Source organism: Hydra vulgaris, chromosome 01 (genome assembly GCF_038396675.1).
Source record: "Hydra vulgaris chromosome 01, alternate assembly HydraT2T_AEP".
Lineage (NCBI taxonomy): Eukaryota > Metazoa > Cnidaria > Hydrozoa > Anthoathecata > Hydridae > Hydra > Hydra vulgaris.
The window spans coordinates 29,426,150-29,432,761 of NC_088920.1; positions in this window are offsets into that span (position 1 = coordinate 29,426,150).

Here is a 6,612-nt window from a genome sequence, read left to right on the forward strand (position 1 = left end):
ATCCAAAGTGTCGATAATTCAAAAATTAAATCAAAACATTTCTGACGAAAAAAAGAGATCAATAATAATTCGTTCACCCCATAGACCAAAAGGATTGTTTCCTAAAGATCCTGCCCAACAAAATAGATGTTTTAATGAAACTTATTATCATTCTATGGCAAAATATGGTCAAATACCACGCATGTGGCTCTGCTATGCCACTGTTTTGGATGCTACATATTGTGAACCTTGCTGGCTGTTTTCAAATATCAATAGTCAATGGCGTTCTGGTATAAGAGATTGGAAAAATTTGTCCCTACGCATAAAATCACATAGTTGTTCCCAACAACACATTGAAGCATGTGCAGTACACGAAATGTGGGGAAAAAATTAAACAATCGATAAAAATGCTGAAGAACATATACGATATAAGGCCTCTTTTTGGAAGATGGTTTTGAAACGTTTAAAACGTATAACACATATGCAAGCTAAAAATTCTTCAACATTTCGTGGCTATTGAGAGGGATTTTCGGACGACTCTAATGGAAATTTTTATTACAAATTCAATTACTTGCCAATTATGATGATGTTATGAAGCAGATACTAGACATGCCATCCGGTCCAATTAGATTTTTAAGTCCAACAATTCAGAATGAACTAATAGAATGTTTGGGAGAAAAACTGTTAAAGGAATTGACGTCTAAGGTTAATGCTTAATGCAACACCATTTTATACTCTGATGCTGGACACAACACAAGACATTACAAAAGTTGATCAGTTAAGTCTTACTATACGACATATCCGCATTATTCAGAACAATAATGAACTACCAACAAATTTCGAAATTAGTGAAGCCTTTCTAGGATTTTATGAATTAAAGGATCATTCAGCAGAAGGTATGACTGATCAGGTAATGCAGGTTATGAAGGAAATGAATATTCCCATAGAAAAATGTTATGAGCAGGGCTACAATGGGGCTAATGTCATGAGTGGTGTGTTCAATGGTGTACAAATAAGAATTAAAAGGATACAATCAATTGCAGAGAATGTGCATTGTGCCAGTTACAATCTCAATTTGGTAATTAATGACTGCGTTAATGGCTGCCGTGAAGTATTGTCATACTTTGCCACTCTTCATAATATTTTTTTTTTTGGAAACAGCATAAAAAGGTGGAATCTTCTATCTTTATTCACTGTCGAGTCAGAGATTACCTTAAAAAAGCTGTACCCGACTTGCTGGTCCGGTAGATTACAGTCTTTAATAGTTGTTAAAGTTCGCTATATTGATATATTAAAAGCTTTGAGTGAAATCAATCTGAAACCTAACAAAAAGGATATGAGAGATGAAGCTATCCAAATACAAAAAGAGATAGCGACATTTGAATTTGTTTTTATCAGTGTATTTTTATATAAGGTGATGTGCAAAATTAATTATGCATACATAACACTTTAGAAGAAAGACATTGACTTAGATGAAGCTGTTCTTGTATTAAATCGTGTCAGTGAAAATATTCAAGACTTTCGACAATCGTATGAACAACTGAAATTAGAAGCTGAAGAACAAGCCAAAAAATGGGGAATTGACACTAATAATCAGGCAAAAAGACAACCACGCAAAAAAAAACATTTTGATGAGTTGGCCTCAGGTTATCGCCTTGACGGCAACAATTATTCAAAGTTGAAGTGTTTTGTTTTATTTTGTACAAAACGAATGCTCAAATTAAGCAGCATTTTATAGGGATGCAAGCAATTACAAACTTTTTTGGATTTCTTGAACCCAAAGACATTTTTAGTTTACCAGAAGCAGAGCTGTTAAAGTTATGCGCCAACCTTTAAAACAAATACCCAGAAGTGATACCCTCTGAGTTTCAAATTCAGTTTCTACACGCAATTTCTTTAATAAAAAAAGAATTAAATGAAAAAACGTCAATAAAAACTTTTTCAGAATTGCTTCAACAAAGTACAACTGTTTAGAAAGTGAGTTTTCTGAAATCTTTACTGCTTTCATGTTGTTCTTTACACTTCCAGTAACAGTAGCCACTGTTGAACGGTCATTAAGCAAATTGAAAATTATAAAGGATTACAAAAGAAATTCTATTGGCTAAAGCAAGTTACGGAATCTTGCAATACTAGCTATTGAACATAAAGAGGCAGCAAAACTAGATTATACAGACCTTGTCAACGATTTTGCAAACGCAAAAGCGAAAAAAGAAGAACTTCTAATTAACAATATTCTAAACTTGTTATAATATTGTTATAAGTTATAATATTTATTTTCATGAATGAAAATACAATATTATAACTTATAACAATATTATAATTTATAATATTGTTATAAGTTATATAAGATAAATTTAATATTGTTATAATAATATCATATTTATCTCCTAAAGTACCTTTTTTATTTAATTACTTTCTTTCTTATGTATAGTTTTAAATTCAGAATATACTTTTCATTTTCGCAAAAAATATTTTCTCAATCATCTGATTGAGAAAAAACTAAAAACTAAAAAGATAACGTGACAAGATTTTTTTGACATGATACCATTTGACATGATACATGTTAACCATTTTTTAAATGAACTTTTGTGACATTTACACTGTCCTCCAAAACATTTGCAACCAAAATGAAAAAAAAAAAAATACTTAATTCAATAACTTTTTAAAAAAAAAAAAACTTTAAATGAAAGAAATGTTTAATATTATATCTAAGAAAAAAGATTATACATAATAAGACAACTTGAAAATTGATAAATGGGTTTTTTACTTCTATTTGTATTTTAATGTAAAAATGAAAACAAAAAAAACAAGAGCAACTTTTTTATAACTATTCTAAAAAACAATTCACAAACCACAAAAAATCAAGAGAATTTTTTGGTGCGTAAATATAATTCCGAAGTATTTCTTGGTGCAGAAATATATTTCCGCGGCAAGAAATTCTCAAATATTGTAACGATCGCAATACTACATTTACGTTTTGCAATTGTTATAATATTAGCTTGAGATCACGAATTCGTTCTGTTTTGGTTTATAATGGCAGGAAACTAGTATAATTTAGCTATTAGAAAACATATTATGAAAGATTATGAAAGAGGAGTCGAACAAAAGAAATTGCAACCAAGTACGCCATTCATAAATCAATTGCATGTCTAATAGTCAAACGATTTAAAAAAGGTAATCCTTTAAAAGCGGATTATAAGGGCGGGAGACCAAAACAAAGCATGTTGTTTCATAGATAAAAAGATTATTCATCACACCAAAAACAATCCTTTTGAAAGCGCTCATAATACCATTCAAAAACTGAAACTTTTTAGTGTCTCAAAATACAATTTGCAGACATTTACAACTTTCAGAGCTTTTGAGCTTCAGACCAGCAAAAGAACCTATAATTTCTCCTAAGATCCGAAAAGCTAGAATTAAATTTGTAAATAATTCCAATCAGTAGCAGCCAGTCTCATAGAGACTGGACTAATAATGATTGGAAAAGAGTATTGTAGAGCGATGGTTTAAAGTATAACTTGAAAGGTTCTAATAAAATTTAAAGGCGACAGTCCCAAGAATTGCCTAAAAAAAGCTTTGTCTAAAAAAATTGATCTTGACCTTGTATTTAGATTTTATAGTACATAAGTTAATCTAATATGCGGTAGTGGTAGAGCGCTCACTTCATAAGCGAGAGGTTCCGAGTTCGATCTCCACCACGTCCCTGGTAGTACCGCGCTCAACTTGTTTCTCTGCGCAGCGGCCTTGTTCGTCAAGTTTCGTGTTTCGGAGTTATAGAGTTGAGAGTGGGTTATACCACAATTAAGAAGCCTGCTCGTCTGTAATGGTCTTCTGGGCCTTTGGGAGGTGAATTAACAAAAAAAAAATTGAAATAAATAAAAAACTAAAAACTTTATTAATATTTTTTAATTAACCATTAGCTTTAAAATTAAGAAGTAACTGTTCTTGAAGTTCAGTCCGGATTATTATATAATTTCTAATAATAATAAAAAAGGTTTACATTGTAGTTGGTATAAATTTAATAATAGCTTTATCTTATAAAAGCAGCAAAACAAAAAATTGTTTCAGCAACTTTAGTTAGTTCCACTGTAACATAGTAAATGATATAGGCGAGAGAACCCCCTGGCTTAAAGCACACAGATGCGTACAAGATAAGAAAGGTCCTAAGTCAATGGTTTTACTGAGTACGTACTTTATTGATGCCCCCTAAAATAAATTTCATCAATCAAAAGACAGCAACGTTTTTTAAAATCAGGTGCTTCAAATAGACTTTTTATGCATTCAGTACATTCTTTTTGAGTTCCTACCTCACCGTTTGTGCCTAATTTGAGTTTAAGAGTACTTGTAGAGGGGAGGGGGGGGGAAGGAGAAGAGAGAAAGCATAAAATAATGTGCATATGCTCGTGCACATGTATGTTCAGTAAATATGAAATTAATGATTACAAAAGTATTCATATTATTCATTTTTTTATTAATATTGATTTTGTTTAGGAATATTTTTGTATAGGCTATTTATTTTGTATAGGCTAGTCGGGTACGTGACACATTTCAGTCGGGTGAATTTTAGATTTGAGGATCTTTTTTTTTTTTTACCAATCAGTCGGTCCCCCCTTATTTTATTCCTAGAATCGCCTCTGATTGTAGATTTAACTTTATTTCATAAAGCTGCCATCTTGAGCATAACTCCTTATCGCTTTTAAACTTTTAAACACTCGTTTTGTACTATTATAGTTTCCACGACTATTTCCTACAGAACATTTCTAAGCATTTCTTAAATGATCTTACAAATTTTTTCTATTTTTTATGTTGATTTACTTATCTAAATTTACACCATCTAAATTTTGTTGTTGTACATAAACATGTACTTAATGTGTATAAAGATACCAAAGCAACTTTAAAAAATCCAAACAACCATTTAAAAAATCAATAAACTTTTAGAAACTTTAGTATTTTATCGTAAGTAATATTAAAAATCATATCAATAAATCAGTCCTCTTGCCAATTTCACATTGATTCAAAGTCTTTTCTCCCAGTATTTTAGTAGTCCCTGGTATTACCCATTTAAGTATGTTCTTTATTTAATAGTAATACTTTACTACTAATAATAAATGATAAAATGTCAAACACCGTAAAAAAGCAAAATGTTATAACCAACAAAAAAAAGTCAAAAACTTGAAATTGTTTCTTACAGCATTCTTTGATAACTATCAACATCTTTTTGTTCTCAAAAAGTACCAAATGTACCAAACGTTTTTTTTTTCGCATTTATAAAGAAATTTAATTTAAAAAATAAACCTCTAAAACGAAAAATGAAAAAAATTTAATTAATAATTTAAATATACAATTTTAAAACACATGTATCATGCCATACATAAATGTCCAAACAAGTAAATAAGTAAATAGTTCCCCAAATACACCATTTGTAAGCAAATGCCATTTACTAACAAAATATCGTTCACTTTTTGATTGTGTTTTTAAACCAAGCAAAACTGACATTAGAAACGATACAAGAATGTAAAAAACAAATCCATTTAAACCAGTCAAACCAAGGATTCCTGCTGCAGATCCTGATACAACAGCCAAGAATGCACGACAATAATCAACAACACCCAAATTATTTCTAATTGCAAATGGACTGTATGTCTCTAAATCCAATCCAGCAAAATCCTCTGCATCAGCCATTTTTTGTGTTAAATTTGAGTATAACTAAATTAAAGTCATTTTTTAACAAAATAAACAAGAACAACAATATATCATATTTAGAACAATAAAAAAAAAGTATAACACTATTGGTGGTACATTATTACTTAAGTCTAAATTTATTAAATCAATCACTAATAAAAATTTAGTAGAAACAACAAAATAAAAGAATGATATTAAAATTTTCATTACTAACATGAAAAATTAAATAATATATATTTATAAGGGCATACCAAATATAGCTTTCAATGTTTATGTTTATAAATATATTTTTTTTTTCATATTTAATATATCACCTATTTTATGGTATTTCAAAACTGAATTTCTCAATATTATTCCAGTACTAGCATTTTTAAGTTAATAGTATAGTATCTGCAATGTGCAACATTTTAAACATTTTTACCACAATTATCTTCTAAATAAAATATAATTAAAAATTATATATATATATATATATATATATATATATATATATATATATATATATATATATATATATATATATATATATATAAATAGTTCTATAGATTGTTGCATTTGGGAGTACGGAAGGAAAAAAATGATTCTTATGCCCGTCACTTTTAATTACTTTTGACTTTTGTCCAACATTTGCGTGTTGTCAGAAAGTTAAAACCATTAATTTAATTACAAATTAATGATTTTTAAAAAAAACCGCAAAAACGCATATTTAATTGACCAGAATGTTTTTAAAAACATTCTGAATGTTTTTAAAAATATAAACTATGTTTTTTTTTTTATTTTTTTTTAATAAAATGTTTTTATTTTTATTTTTTTTACTGTAAATCATGCACGGAGTGTTGCTACATCGACTATCTTATAGCCTGACTCGCAACTAAGTGCTGCTACATCGACTGACAAATAGCCTGACTCACAACGGAGTGCTGCTACATCGACTGACAAATAGCCTGACTC